At 34.9% G+C, this 17255-nt stretch overlaps 1 protein-coding gene and 1 pseudogene across 3 annotated transcripts in view; one reads left to right on the top strand and one right to left on the bottom strand.

Moving 5' to 3' along the window:
* The window catches only part of LOC125844725 (MAP3K epsilon protein kinase 1-like), a 468061-nt gene that overhangs the window by 155974 nt on the left and 294832 nt on the right, over positions 1-17255 (top strand). The window lies entirely within an intron of this gene.
* LOC125844742 (lignin-forming anionic peroxidase-like) lies at positions 1153-13571 on the bottom strand (annotated as a pseudogene).

The following is a 17255-nucleotide window of genomic DNA, read 5'->3' as shown; positions in this document are numbered from 1 at the left end:
TCATTATCACCTACTACTTCAGCAATGCATTTCTCCCCTTCTCTGACAAGCTACTTTAGGTCACTCAGAGGACAACATATATATATAAGATTCTCTACTTCTGGTGGAAGCTATAGATCTAGTAGCAGACCCCTCAAATGTTGAGGCAAGTAAATGACATATTAAAGTTATATTATTGTGTCATCAGTTGGCCACTTTTGTGCTATCCAGAATCATAAACAAATGGAAAAATAATGTGGCAGGCAACATGTCTTTGGTTGTACTTGTTTTGGGCAGCATATACAGATCCATTTTTTTGCTGTGTGACATGTTTTACTCATATTCTTAATGCTTGACTACAATAAATCTTTACATCTTGTAGTGCATATGCTTTTTAGAAAAAAGAAACCTTGTTAGATTGTTATAAACCTTTTATTAGAGGGCAAATGCTTCTTGCACTTAAGGGTGTACGTGGTCAATGAAGTAGAGCAACATGATGTTCCAGCTTCAATTTAAGCAGAGGCATAACTCTAGGTGCATGATTTCTTCTCATATGTTGGTGGACAGAGTCACGTGGTACTTGTTCGACAAATATGTCGGCATGGGCACTGAGGGCTTTGGTTCAATGGGCATGGAAGAAACACGTGATCATGTGTGAGTGAGACAATGGTCATGGATTCGATCCTTGTCACTTAACAGAAGCTTCTTGGTAGTTAAGTTGGGAGAAGAAGGCTACACAAATGGACACATACATTTGAACTGATTGACCCCTTGTGGGCCTATGAATCAAGCTAGAAGCCCATAAGGAGTTGAAATCAAATACCAAATGATTATACCTCGATGATATTCATATCTTGGAATATAATGAGATACAATTAAATATAATGCAACGAAAATAAAGACAAGAAATAGAATATCTACTCTTACTTAAAGGGCAAAGCTAGTCACTTTATTCTAAATTACATTTTCAAAATCAATCAATTATTCACTAGTCATAGAGTTCAATTCTCGATTTCAACTCAATACTAATATTTAATATGTGGAGTCCACGTTCAACTAATAAACAAGATTTCACAGTTAATCGAAGATTTTATTTATTTCATTGGAAAAGAATCAAATGAATACAACATACACTTAGCAATCATACAAGTAATAGGCTTTTGATAAATCAATTTAATTTATAGCTCCACAAACACTTCTTATGATCCCATTTTCACCAGTTAAGGGACTAATATCTCCCATTTTAACCATAGCAGCAGCAAAATCAGCGGCAAATGCGCAAGGGCTATTGCTATATTCTAAAACAATATGAAAGAATTGGTTTGGTTAATGTGGAATCAAACTCAATGAAAGATGAATTAATATGAAGATTTGGTAGGAAGATAATTAGTGCAAAATAAAAGTCAAGATAGTATCTTGGTAGGTGAAATTTAGGTAAACCATAAAATGGTTTCACATGTTTAATCCTGACATTTTTGACACATAGTGATGTCATGGATGACATCAATAAGAAGAATTCATTCCTATAAATAGGTAGCTCTTAATTCATTTTCAAATCATCCTCTCACTTGCTTTCTCACCTTCTATGGCATTTGATGTTCTCTCTCTTGTAGTATTTCACTTGTATTCTTTGCAGAGTGAAATAACAATTGGTGCAGTTGTTCTTTGGTGGACGTAGGATCATTTTGATTCGAACCACGTTAAATATTGTTGTTCTTCCTTGTTCTTTAATTTCACGTTTCCGCTAACAATTGGTATCATATCCAAGGTTCTATCTGAGTATGCTTTATGGTTGCATCACAGTCTGAACTTCCACGTCAGAAAAGAATTACTTTTGTTTTCCGTAGTTTCAAATACATTGTAATAAAAGAGGAAGAACAAGTAACGATGAGTTCCATGAAGTTTGAAAATGATAGATTTAGTGGGCGCAACAACTTCAATATCTGGAAGATCCAGATGATGGCGTTATTGCGGAGGGAAGGTTCAATCCATGCTATTGACGGAAAGTATCCCGATAACACATCGGATTCCGATAAGGAGAAGATTGAAGGAGATGCATTAAGTGTAATCCAACTGTCCCTTGCACCTAACGTACTTTGTGAAGTGAGTACAAGTACCAAGGAGACGGCCAAAAAGTTATGGAAAAGACTGGAAGGGTTTACTAGGACTGGTCAGTGACAACAATGATGTTGTTACAACGGCGTCTTCACACATTTAAGATGGATTCATGTACTTTGTTGTAAGACCATTTGGATGCGTTCAACAAACTTGTGATAGACTTACCGACTTCTGGAATTAAAAAAGATGAGGAGATGCTAGCATGTGCTTTGCTATTTTCATTGACTTCAAAATATCGTGATATTGAGAATTCAATGATGTATAGAAAATAGCTTATCACTCTTGAGCATGTGCGGCAAGCACTTAACTCTTGTGATGTGCGGATGCATTTTGAAGGAGGCAAAGGTGACGAAGCTAGTGGGCTCTTTGTGAGAGGTCGTAGTAGCCAACATGGAAGGAGAAAATCAAAGTACAGATCAAAGTCTTGTGTGAACAAGAAGAATGCGGAGTGTTGGGGCTGTCATAAGAAGGGGCACTTTGAACGAGATTACCCTATGTAGAAGTCCCAAGAAAAGGCGAGTGCATCCATTTTTGAGCAAGTACATGATTCTGATGATGATTATGTACTAACAACGTCATGCAATAGTGAGGTTTATGACAATAAATGGGTCTTAGACTCTAGTTGTACTCTGCATATGACATTCCGAAGAGATTGGTTCAATAACTATGAAACAAGTGGAGGAACCGTATTAATGGGCAATAATGCAACTTGTAAAATAATTGGCATTGGTTCAGTTCGTGTTCGCTGCCATGATGGAATCATGAGGACTATTACAGAAGTACGTCATGTTCCTGATCTGAAGAAAAATTTGATCTCCCTGGGTACTTTAGATAAACAAGGCTACAAGTACATGAGTGAAGGAGGAACCATGAAAGTGACTAAAGGGTCTTTAGTCATGTTGAAGGCCAAGCTGGAGGATGGCCTCTACACACTTGCGGGAAGCACCATTATTGGCTCTGTAAATGCATCTACAGTGCAGTTATCTAATGATGACAAGGCAAAATTATGAGCACACGAGGATTGGAGATGTTGAGAAACCATAACCTTTTGAATGGCGAGAATATCAACACACTTGAATTTTGTGAGCACTGTGTCTTAGGAAAGTAGAAAAAGGTCAGCTTTAGCATTGGCAAGCACAAGATGGGAAGGGTGCTAGACTACATCAATTCAGATTTATGGGGTTCTCTAAGCTTCCATCGAAGAGAGGAAAAAGGTATCTTCTCACATTCATTGATGATTTTTCATGAAAGGTTTGGGTGCATTTCTTGAAGGCAAAAAGTGATGCTTTTGAAGCATTTAAAGAGTGGAAGATTTTGGTTGAAAATCAAATAGAGAGAAAAATCAAGTATCTTTGCACAGACAATGGCTTGGAGTTTCGCAGTGAAGAGTTCAATGATTTCTAAAAAGTTCCTGGGATCGCAAGACATAAGACGGTCAGACACACACCTAGAGCCGTCAAAATGGGCTTGGCCCGCGAGGCCGGCCCAACCCAACCCTTGATTTAAGTGGGGTTGGGCTTAATTTTTTTGGCCCATTTAGGAACAAGGCTTTTTAGCCCAGCCTCGTTTGGCCCGCAGCCTCATAGGCCCAACCCGCAAGCCCTAGAGGCCAGCCCGTGGGCTATTAATTTTTTAAAATATTTTTTTATATATATTTTTAGTAGTGTTTTATTTGTAAAGATGTTATCAATAAATATTTTGAAAAATAAAAAATCAAGTCTTTTGCAAATCTTTTACATTTTAGGCCATGAGCCCACACATTTTTTTAATTGCCCAAGCCCATTACTTTATTAGAGTTTTGACTTTTGATTCATTTTATTATAAGTATATAATATAATCATATATATTCTCTTTGTCTTTTAGCTTAGCAGGCAACAACTTTCTCTTTCATTTTAGGAATGACATTAGGGTTTTGAAGTTTTAGAATTTCCAAGCTCATTCAAAGTTCAATTTTCAGATTGGTATTGAATATTGATACAAGCATACAACCATACAAGTAAGAATCTATCATTTTTTTGATTTGTTTCTTCTCCAAAACGAGTTGAACTTCGTCTTAACTCTTAATCATGTTCNAAAAGCGCAGGCTGCAACTATAAAGTTAAAATTATACAACCTCTATGAACAATATGCAAATAATCAAATAGGGACAACTGCTCCTACTACTTGGTCCAAACCAACTGAAGAAGGAAGTCAATCCAAACAAAAGAAGTCTACTTTGTTTGCGGTAAGTATTTAATTTTTTATCTTTAAATCATTATGTATCTTTTCTTAAAAACACTTCTATTCTCTACTTTGATGGGTTGTGATTAAAAGCACTTACACATTTTAGAACTAATTTTGTCTACTTGATGATTTTTGTAGTTCTATTTAATGTGTAGTTAGATAAAAATGAGTTACCTTTCACTATTTTATTTGAAGTTAAAATCAATTATGAGTTACCTTTCACTATTTTATTTGAAGTTAAAATCAGTTTAGAGTTACCTTTCACTATTTTATTTGAAGTTAAAATTAGTGTAGAGTTACCTTTCTCTACTTTATTTGAAGTTAAAATCAGTTTACTTTTTTACTTGCTATGATGGGGTTCGTCTTCTTATCGTTAGTATATTTCATGTTTCAAATTAATAGGAATTTAAAGAGTTTGAGGGTACATCAGTTTGCATTGCTGGAAAGTCAGAATTGGACCTTTATTTGGAGGAAAAAAAGCTCGATTATCAGACTTTTCATGAGATGGATGTTATTAAGTATTGGAAGGATAATGAAAAAAAATATCCTGATCTTTCGGTAATGGCACGAGATGTCCTCAGTGTTCCAATTACCACCGTAGCATCTGAATCGGCATTTAGTATTGGTGGTCGTGTTGTTACCAAATATAGAAATTCTATCCATCATGAAAATGTTCAAACTCTTGTCACTACCAGAAATTGGTTGCATGGATTTACTCAACCTAATGAGGGTAATATTTTTCTATCTAATCTATTAATATATCACTCTTTTTTTGAAAGTATTTGTTAATTATTATCTAACTAACATCTTGTATGGTGAATTGTAAATGAAGATGAACTTCTTAAGGAAACAATATTACATGTTGATTCAAATGTGATCGATGGTACAAGTGGAAGCGGAGTCGTGAAACTTTAATTAACGGGTCATGTAATATTTAGCAATTTAGATTTGTTAAGTATTTGGGCTGCCTTGTGTTGCTGGAAATCTTGTAAATCAGCTAGTTTTTTGTGGGAGGAATGGTGGAAATTGGAATGATCAACATTTATCCGCTAAATCTTACATTGGCTATTATGTATTTTTGTAAGTATTCACTTCGTGTGTGATTCAAAAATGTATTTTTGTAAGTATTCACCGAAGTGTGATTTATAAATGATTTTTTGTATGTATTGATGTCGTGTTCATAGATGTCAAAGTTCGATACTCTTTCTAAGAGTGTAATATTGTTCATTTTTTGGTTGAAGGGCCAACCCGTCCTAACCCGTGGCCCGCTTAGGGCTGGGTTGGGCTGCTATTTTATCGGCCCTTTAATTAAAAGGGCCAGCCCGTCCCAACCCATTTAACTCTCTAGCCCGTTAGGATTGGGTTGGGTCAGCCCATTTTGACAGCTCTACACACACCACAGTAGAATGGAGTTGCCGAGAGAGTGAACAAAACTCTTCTTGAGAAGGCTCGTTTTATGCTCTTACAAGCCAGAATGTCCAAAGTATTTTGGGCTGAAACAATTCATACTGCTTCTCATATTGTCAATCGATCTCCAATATCAACGATTGACTTTAAGACTCCGAATGAGGTATGGTCAGGTGAACCCTCTAACTGAATTCATACTTGCGAATATTTGGATGTTGAGCTTATTATCATGTTAATGAAGGAAAGCTTGAACCAAGGGTTAAAAAGGCCATATTTGTAGGGTATGAGATGGAGTAAAAGGGTACAAACTTTGGTGTTTGTCTTTACTCAAATTTGTAGTTAGTAGAGATGTTACCTTTGATGAGTCCTATATACTTGATCCTCGTAAAGTTTTCTGTGGACGAGCAGGTGAAGCTAGGCCTGGCAGGGGGACCGGGTTGGCCCGCGACCGGTTCGAGAACCAGCTCGCCGGACCCGATTCCGTAAGTTCTCGCGGGTTGGGAGGGATTCGGGATAGGGGACCGGTTAGGGGCCAGTTCACCCTTTGGTCCCGGTCGAACCGGCCGATTTCGCGGGATTCCCTCAATTTTTTTTGTTTTAAAATTATATCCGTTGGGGACCGTTGGGGCAATGGCTAGTGGCCCCCCCAACAGATTTATTTACCTTTTTTACTTCCCCAACACCCCCTCCTACCACCCCTTACCACCCCCTACTTTTAAAACTTTAATTTAAACCCTCAAGTTATCATAAATACACTTTAACCCATTTTTAATATTATAAATACCCCTCTATCCCTTATTATTTCTTACAAAATCATCTATTCTCTCATCTATTTTCTATATCCTGTCAATCTTAAGTCTCAATTTTTTATTCCATTGAGTCTCATATTATATCATAATAGTGATAATACATATATTTCAATTCTAAATTTTCATATTGTATCATAATATATATAATTCTCATATTTGCTATCAAGTATTGGAGTTCCAAATTACAAGTTATAACAAACTACAAGCTTCAAGAATCGGTTATAACGTCTGCTATTAACGCAGACGTTTGGTACATTCATTTCATAATATTTATATTTTATTTTTCGTCATTAATTTTTGTGTTATTATTATTTTTATATTACACTTTACATATAATTAAATATGAGTTCTAGCAAAAAAATACCGGTAAAGGAAAAGAAAAAGAATCAAGTGGCATTAGTAAATTATTTAATTTTAATAAAAAAAGTAGTAAGGAAAAAATAACAGTAAATGTGGTGGTACTTCTTCTAAATCAATGTCTAGAGTTCGATTTAATACAAATGATTCTACTTATGTTGATGATACTTCTTATGATATTGATTCAAATGCTCAACTCGATCATGAGATTTTACAAAAAAATTATGGTGATATCAATCCTTATCTTGATGAAAATTCAGGTGAAGAAGTAGAAGTTGATTCAGGAGAAGAGGAATTAGAAGATACACCTACTAGTCCGGTGACAGAAGTTCCAAATGAAACGGAGCAAAATTGTGGACTCCTACTCCTTATACCTCCTACAAGGGAGAAGGTGAAGTATCAACGCCCTAAAACTTCTGTTGTGTGACAATTTATGACTTTAGATAAGGAAATCAATATTGCTATTTGTAATAAGTGTAAGCAACCTTTTAAACATAAACAAGGTGGAGGTTAAGGTGGGACGGGGGGCTTAAATAGAAATTTGTTATCTTGTGTGCCGATTCAATATAAAGAAGATAAATCATTAGCCGATAGAAAAAAAGGAATTCCAGTTAATGATTTTGATATTAATGTTAATGAATCTGTAGGGGCTTCTAATATGGTTCAAGGAACATTAGATCCTTCTAACCCCGGTGATCCACTAATACAACGTAAATATAATAAGGAAAGAGATCGCGAAAATTTAGCTAAAATGGTTTCTGTTTGTGGTTTGCTTTATAGTTTTCCTTCACATCCCAATTTTATTCAATATATTCAACAAACTTATAATCCTACTTATAGAGGTTTTTCAAGAAATACTGTTAAATCTGATGTTTTTGTATATCAAGGTAAACATAGTCAATATCTTCGTTGTATATTTAGCATATTAGATTGTAGGTGTCTATAACTTCGGACATGGGTCGTAGTGTTAATGGACGTGATTATTTAACTGTTACAGCACATTGGATTGATCATAACTGGAATTTGCAAAAAAAAATCTTAATTTATAATGAATGTGTAGAGAAAAAAACTAGTGCATATTTAACTTCAAATATTTTGAGTGTTCTAGATTATTACATGCTTATAGATAAAGTAATGTCTGTCGCATTAGATGATGCATCTAATAATATAAACGCTGCTGGTATGTTAAAAACTAGATTATGTCCAATTGATGATAATTCTTTTCATGTTAGATGTGTTGCACATGTATTAAATTTAGTTGTACAAGATAATATTTCATTATTTAAATGTGGTTGTATGAAAATTGAATATGTTGTTGCCTGGATTTTTTATGCTCAAAGAGCTGCTAGAATTAGGGAATTTAATGAGAGTTGTGTACTATGTGATTTGACACCAAGAAAATTCCAAACATATTAAAACAAGGTGGAATTGTTTTTACGAAATGTTTTCAGTTGCTTACGAATATAAAAGACCCATATAAATGGTGTTTAATGCTCAAAATGCTGACCCATTAGAGAGAATTTGTGAAGAAGATTGGGAAGAAACTAATGAACTATTAGAATTTTTAAGACTTTTTTATGATGCTACAATCATGTTTTTTGGAATTTATTATCCTACTATTTCATCAGTATTAATAAATATTTGTACTATTTCAATTCAAGTTTCTAAATACAGAAATTTAGAGTTGCAATTGAAGGTATGATTGAAAAATTTTAAATTTTTTTTTCCTATTCCTCAAATTTTTTTAACTACTACTTTACTTCATCCTGATTATAAATTACGAGGTGTGCAGGGACTTGTTGAAACATTTTATGACACTTTAGAAATTTTACCGGAAAAAAATTCAACATGTGAAATGTGTAAGTCTAGCATAAAAATAGAAGCAAAAATTTTGTATGAAAAATATATCACTACAGAAAATACTCAAGGAGAAGTTGGTCAAACTTCTAATCCTCAGAGTAAAGCTTGAATTTCAAGTTATATGTGAGGTTTTATTAGTCTTAATTCTACTAACTGTGATGATTTTGAAGAATATCTTAAACAATCTTTAGAAACAGTGGAAGACGGAGATGGCAATGAAAATTTATTAGCATGGTGGAGGAGGCGGAGCGTTGCATTTCCAATTTTGGGCAAAATGGTTCGTGATGTTCTAGCTATTCAAGTTTCATCAGTTGCATCAGAGGCTGCTTTTAGTGCGGCAAGGTTTCAACTTGGCGATCATAGACATTCATTGGCGGAAGAAAGTTTGGAAACATCAGTTTTATTTAGAGACTGGGTCAACGCCGAGAGGAAGAATTATAATTTACCAAGGTTAAGTTCCAAACAAGAAGCTTGGATTAATGCGGTAATTGGATCTAGTGATGATGAATTAGAGTCACAAGAATTTCTAGCAAGTTTGCCAACACCAGAGGATGTTACCATCGATATGATGCGACAATTAGAATTGAATTTTAAAGGAGAATATAAATATTAGATTACATCCGAGAACTAATTGAAACAGAACCCTTCCTAGAAGGTGGCTGCGTAAATTAGTTACTCATCTAATATTTGTAACAAATATTAGTTTTACATATGAGAATTTATTGAAACAGAACCCTTCTTAGAAGGTGGCTGCGTAGATTAGTTACTCCACTAATATTTGTAAATTGTAACTTCTAAGTTCTAAGTTGCAATTGATTTTATTGAATAAATTTGAAGGCTTTATTCAAGTCTTGTTTATATAACTATTGTCTTGCATTTTAATTTTAATTTTAAAATACTAACTTTAAAATACTTAATTTAAAAATTGAAATTTGACATTTGAAATTTCAAGTTAAATTCTTTTAAAATATTTAAAATACAAATTTGAACTTCTCAAATTTGAAATTTGAAACTTGAAACTTGAAATTTGAAATTTGAAATTTGAAAACATAAGCATTTTTTTATTAGCTAAAAATGTTATTGAAAACTAAATAAACTAAAAATGTTATTCAATAACATATAATTTCAATACAAATAAATAAACGTATAGAAAAAAATCCCACGTCTCGTCCCATCCCGTCCCGCCAAATCCCGTCCCATCCCATATATATAGTGGGACGGGATGGGACATATTTTTATCCCCCCAATCCCGGTCCCCCCAAAATCTCGGCCAAAATGACCCCCATCCTGTCCCGTCCCTGTCCCCCTACCAGCCCTAGGTGGAGCTATCGGCGGAGCTTACCAAGGAACGGGATCAAGAGACTCAAATTAATGAGTCAAAAGATGCAGATCTTGAAGAACTTGCTATTAATGAAACCATACACAATTGCGAAGGGAAGAGACAAAAGGTAGATACGGAAATGATAACGTCTTATAGAACAAGAAAATATGATTCCATATGCGTTCGTTGCTACAGAAGAAGAGATTAAGGATCTCGAGCCCTCATCGTATGTTGAAGCAACTTCTTGCAAAGATGCTGCACAATGGCAGTTAGCCATGATGGAAGAGATGGAGTCTCTCCACAAAAATGAGACATAGGTCTTAGTTAAAAGGCCAAAGGGGAAGATGACAGTTGGATGCAAATGGGTCTACAGAAAGAAAGAGGGTATTCCAGAAGTAGAAGATGCTAGGTTCAAGGCGAGGTTGGTTGCAAAGGGTTTCAGCCAGAAGGAGGGAATTGACTACAATGAGATCTTCTCTCCAGTCGTGAAACATAGCTCATTCGCGTGTTACTAGCATTGGTTGCACAATTTGATTTAGAGCTTCAACAACTTGATGTCAAAACTGCTTTCTTACATGGTGATCTAGACGAGACAATCTATATGGATCAGCCTGAAGGTTTCCTAGTTGAAGGAAAAGAAGATCATGTATTCCAACTGAAGAAGTCTTTGTATGGTTTGAAGCAATCCCCTAAACAATGGTACAAGAGGTTTGATGTATTCATGCTACAAATGGATCTTCGAATAGTGCATTTTATAGCTATGTGTATCACAAGAAGATGTCTGGTAACTATGATTTATCTATTGTTGTATGTTGATGATATGCTTATTTGCTGCTAACAACATCACAAAGATAAATATTTTGAAGAAACTGTTGAGCAAGAAATTTGACATGAAGGATTTGGGAGTTGCAAAGAAAATCCTTGGAATGGAGATTTCAATAGAAGACGGTGTTGTACATCTTTCTCAAAAGAGGTACATCGAAAAGGTTCTTGAGAGATTCAATATACATATGAGCAAGCCTGTAAGTACGCCGTTAGCTTCTCATTTTAAGCTTTCAGAGTTACAAATGCCCTAATCTATGGATGAGGTGGAGCATATGTCAAAGGTTCCTTATGCAAGTGTAGTTGGTAGCATTATGTATGATATGGTGTGCACACGTCCAAATATTGCTCAATCTGTAAGTGTGGTAAGCAGGTACATGGCAAATCTAGGAAAAAGGCATTGGGAAGCTGTGAAGTGAATATTGAGATATCTCAAAGAAGCTCCTGATGTTGGCCTAACCTTCCAGAAAAGTGAAGGTATTTCAATTCTTGGCTATGTAGATTCTGACTATGCAGCGGATCTTGATAGAAGGAGGTCCACAACTGGATACATATTTACTCTCGTCGGTAGTGTCGTTAGTTGGAAATCGACTTTACAGTCGATTGTCGCTTTATCTACAACAGAGGCAGAATATATGGCAGTAACAGAGGCAGTGAAAGAAGCTATCTGGTTGAAAGGTTTGGTGGTAGAATTGAGTTTGATTCAGTTGGAATCAACTCTAAGATGTGATAGTCAAAGTGTTATTCATTTGATTAAAAATCAAAGATTTCATGAGCGCACCAAACACATTGATGTCAGATTCCATTTCATTCGAGATGTTGTAGAAGAGGGAGCTATCAAGGTTGAGAAGGTTATCACATACGATAACGATGCATACATGTTGACCACGATAGTTTCGCTTGCCAAGTTTGCACACTGCAAGGACTTGGCCAGAGTATGCATCAATTGATGCAACTCTGAGAGAACAACTGCTAGGTGGAGCTAGTATGTTCAACAAAGGTTTGATTCTTCTTGTTTCTTACAATGGGATTGCCCAGTAAGCTTAGAAGTTTTGGGCGGAGTTGTTTATACGCATGCTCGGAACGTAAACCAAGGTGGAGATTGAAAGAGTTGGTTTGGTTCTTGTGGAATCAAACTCAATGAAAGATGAATTAATATGAAGATTTGGTAGGAAGATAATTAGTGCAAAATAAAAGTCAAGATAGTATCTTGGTAGGTGAAATTTAGGTAAACCATAAAATGGTTTCACATGTTTAATCTTGACATTTTTGACACATAGTGATGTCATGGATGGCATCAATAGGAAGAATTCATTCCTATGAATAGGTAGCTCTTAATTCATTTTCAAATCATCCTCTCACTTGCCTTCTCTCATTCTAAGGCATTTGATGTTCTCTCTCTTATAGTATTTCACTTGTATTCTTTGCAGAGTGAAATAACAATTGGTGCAGTTGTTCTTTGGTGGATGTAGGATCATATTGATTCGAACCACGTTAAATATTGTTGTTCTTCCTTGTTCTTTAATTTCACGTTTCCGCTAACACAATATCATCCGTAGATTCACCACTCAAAAGGACTTGATCTGATTGAAAAAGACCTTTTTGTTGCCTCAAGTTCTTGAAGTAGTTGTTATACAATTGATTAGGTGTAACCAAATCAAGTGGAGCTAGGTTACCATTTTGGTATTCTTGAGGACAACGATGTCTTCTAGTGCTAGCTAATCCAGTATTTATGTCTTCCCCATTGTTGTAAATTCTATCACGGAAAAGGAAGCATTGTGCTTGACCTATTGAATGTGATCCTAAAATTACAAAATAGCTAGAAATCATTAGTCGATACAAGTATAATTATGATCGATAAAATTTGATCAATTTTTACCTGATAAAGAAACCATGTCCCTTGTGCTAAGGCCTTTGTTGGCAAAGGCAAAAATAAGCCTACTAAGAGGATCGAAAGGACCAGGAAGATCAGGTTCTGCAAAAGTATGACTTGCGGTGGTTGAATCTCTTCTTCCAAGTTTCATTGTCCATGATAGACCTCCAACCTGATTGTTATTAACACAATGTTGATGACTAGTATTTCACAACACCTTCTTTATATTATAGCATATAATGTAGTTTTATCTTTTATTGTGTGAAGAAATGAAAATCAAACTATGAATTACAGTTACATGAGTTGATGCATCCCTAGCGGCAACTGCAAGTATATCAGCACATGATACAACTCCTGGACATGTTTTCTCGGCCTCTCTTTTTGCATCTTCTATAATACCATAACCTCTAACTGACCCTAGATTTGGCAATGCCGTTTTCTCACTAACAATTGTGGGAGTCTCATCAAGTAAAATAGAAGCATCACAACCCTAAATTAGTTAAAGTCATAAATCAATTACAGCACAATAAAATACTTAAAATGAATAATTTCTTTCTTGAAACATATATAAAACGTGCATCAAATCAACATGAACAAAGCAATCATAAAAATGAAGACGAATAAGAGATGCAACCATGCCACGTTCACGTGAAATTGCTTGTTTAACACTTGTATGAATCGTGTTGAGAGCATTAGGGCAAGTGCGGTTGTAGAATGTGGAAGAAAGTTATGCATGTCATTGCATGCTTGAGAGTAGGAGAAGAGAGAATATAGTTGCAAAAGAGCTGATTGAAATACTCATTTTTTGAAAATGCATGCAATGTATGATGTTATGAAGACACCAAGAATATTAGTTGCTTGTAATTAGCTTTGGTGAATTGAAGATATGTGAAGTTGATAGAGAAAGCAAATATATATATAGGCAATGCAAGCTTGTTTTGGTCACTATTGGCTGCCAATTGCATATCCGCATTGTTGCTATTCTTTGACTTGTTCTAATTGCTATCTATTGTCATGTATAGGAGCGGACCCATACTGAAAATTGAAGATATGTGAAGTTGATAGAGAAAGCAAATATATATATATTCTGATGGAATTAAAGAGGAAGAAACATTGCTTCAACGAAAACACTACTCAGTTACTCTTTGATACCATTAGAGTATATATATATACACTCTAATGACATCAAGGAGGAAGCGGCAGTGTTTTAGTGAAAAGACTGTTCAATTACTGCTTGATACTATCTCAGAGTATATAAATACTATCAGATATATAAAAAACTTCGATGGTATTAACAATGGTTCAGTGAATAGAACAAGGGGACAATCAGATAAATAGTTTGGATGTTGGTTCTAATCAAAATAAATATGTTAGATTAGGTCTAATTTGGATAAATATTTTATCGAATAAGTCGAATTTGTGTAATTTTCCCTTTATTTTATTATAAGACAACTTCTACGACATGCTGCTAGCTAGAGAGGTTCGATTTTAATTCTATTATTATAATGATATAGCACGTTGACCTTTGACTTTTGACGTAATGCCCAAATCTATGTTATTGAAAAATGACATTCATGCCATTACAAAATAACATATTTAACTTATTATCTTTTTAGTATTTGTGGATTGTTTTGAATTTTTTTTCTTGAGCCGACTGTTTATCAATAGAAATTGTTTCTCTATTTCTGAGGTAGAGAGACATTCTCTATGTACTTTATCCTCTTCAGATCCCACTTTATAGGATTATACTGAATATGTTGTGTAATGTTATTCTATCTTCCTAACGTGATAAAACCTAAAAATAAATGAGTTGACATAGTCACAGGCAGAATCAGAGTTCGTGATTTTTGAGTTCTAAATCGTAATTCTTTTTGTTTATTTGTACATAGTAAATTTTTTGAACATAAAAGTCCAAAAATGAAATCAACGTCATTGCGTTAGGTCGAACTGGTAATTATTAAGGTGACTCCGCCCCTACACATTATTGTTGTTTATCTATTATCTATTACTACTTGTTGGTTCGTATGTCCCTACTTTCTTAGTGTCCCATTATGCTTATGTCTCCTTGAATGCCGTGTTTTTACATTCTTTGAATCGATGATTTTTCAGACCTCGATATATTGTTGTTGTATACCACACCCCTACACATGTGCTGTACAAATCGAATTCACCTAGATGTGTCAGATGGGAGGATTGCGTTGAATTTAGGCTAGTCAAATTGAGCTGATCATTGAATTTATAGATTAGACTTTTGGTAGTGAAAAATATTAATTAGTCATTGTCTAATTTTTATACATTGAAGATCTAATATATATATATATATATATATACACACTACCTTAAAATCATGAATTTCCAAACTTAAATGTTAAATTACTATAATACCCCAATTCAAAATACTCAATTTATATTATTTATTTAATTAATTAATTATTTTAAATTAAAAGTAGATACCTTTTTCACATTAAAGAATTATGGCTTTTCTGATGAGTTGTGACTTTCTGAAAGGTTGTGACTTTTTTGACGGGTTGTTACATTTTCGAAGGGTTGTGATTATTCCAAAGGATTGTGCCTTTACTGATGCATTGTGACTTTTTCGAAAGGTTGTGGCTTTTCTGAGAAGACACATTTAGCACCAATTCATACTACTATTTGTTAGCTATAAATAGAGGGGTTTCCTCTAATTTTTAAACTACTATTGTTTAAACTTTTCTACTCTTCTTCTTCTTCTTAAAAAAAATCTGTAACATCTCGCAAATTGAAAGAACTAGAAAGAGCTAGAATTAGAAAGATTGATTTTTGGAAATAATAAAAATCTGGAAATTGGTTAAGATAAGTTAAGTTTGAGTTTTTGGTCAACTTCAAATGACCATAACTCCTAGCTCAGGATGAGTTAGGTGTGTTTCCAGATATCGTAGGAGAGATCTTGGAATAATCTTTCCAACGCCGCTAAGTTTGCGTGATTCTGAGTTTGTATGAGTGAGTTGAAGTTGGGTTGTTCAAATAAGGAAAGTCCAATCCGAATTTTAGAAGGGCATTATGGTCTTTTCACCACCCAATTAATTAATTTCGTTTTTGGTAATTAATTTGGGCTCTAAACTGATTGGATTCAGTTTACGCTTTTGAGAAACAAGTTAGGGTTTTGAGAGAAGAGAAAAGAGGAGAAGGAGCAAGGAATCGTTAAGTTTTTGAAGCTAGACTTGTGGATTTCGTCAAGGGGTGATCCCTACAAGGTATGTGAGTCTCTCATAGCGTTGGGTTGGTTCACCCACGCACCAAGCATGTTTATTTCAGTGAAGTTGTTCTAGAAAGTTGAAAGTTGATGAATCTTGAATGGTGTTCTTGAAATTGGCCTTCGTTCTTGAGTTAGGTTGAGATTGAGGAGTCTCTTAAGGTTAAAATGTTGTTTTCTTAAGTTGTTTAAGTTAAATTCTTGTATATACATACTTGGTATCTGAATCTAAAGAGAACTTGAGAATAATAGTTGAGCTTAGGCAAATTGGGGCTGGAAAATGAAGAAGGAAAAAGTCAGACAAGGAACAAGTACAAGGTCCACGTCGCGGACCTGTTCCTCAGATTTGAAATAATTGTTTTCGCATCGCGGAGCGGTCACGGACCATTCTGCCTCAAAATTTATGTATTAATGAAGAATGACAAAGTTATAGCCTATGTCTCCAGACAGTTGAAGGTTCATGAGAAAGATTACCCAACCCATGACTTAGGTTTGGCTGTTGTAGTTTTTCTTTGAAAATATGGCGTCATTATCTTTATGGTGTTCATGTGGATGTGTTGACCGATCACAAGAGTCTTTAGTAAGTGTTTAGTTAGAAAGAGCTTAATCTCAATAGATGAGGTGGTTAGAATTACTCAAGGATTATGACATGAGTATTCTTTATAACCTAGGTAAGGCTAATGTTGTTGTTGATGCCTTGAGCAGGTTATCTAGGGTTAGTACTGCCTATTTTGAGGATGATAAGAGAGAGTTAGCAAAATAGGTGCATAGACTTGCACGACTCGTATTTCGACTAAGGGATTCCACAGAAGGAGGAGTAGTCGTGATGAACGGGGCTGAATCATCATTAGTATCAGAAGTAAAAGATAAATAAGACCAAGATCATTTATTGCTTGAATTAAAGGCAAGTGTTCATAAATAAAACAAAGTGATGGCTTCTGAACAAGGGGGAGATGGTGATTTGAGGTATCAAGGTGGATTGTGTGATTGATTTCATGGGTAATGAGGATGATCACCTACCTCTCATTGAGTTACTTACAATAATAGTTACCATGTTAGTATCTATCTAGCTTCATATAAGGCTCTTTATGGGAGAAGATGCAGATCTTCTATTGGATGGTTTGAAATTGGTGAAGCTGGGTTAATAGGACCAGATTTAGTTCATCAAGCTATAGAGAAGGTGAAAGTGATTCAAGAGAGGTTGAAAACGGCACAGAGTCGTTAGAAATCCTACACTGATGTTAGGAGAAGGGA

The sequence above is a fragment of the Solanum stenotomum genome, chromosome 11, assembly GCF_019186545.1.
Source record: "Solanum stenotomum isolate F172 chromosome 11, ASM1918654v1, whole genome shotgun sequence".
NCBI classification, from domain to species: Eukaryota; Viridiplantae; Streptophyta; class Magnoliopsida; order Solanales; family Solanaceae; genus Solanum; species Solanum stenotomum.
Note: the sequence above shows the minus strand (reverse complement) of the source record. Positions and strands in the feature narration are given on the sequence as shown.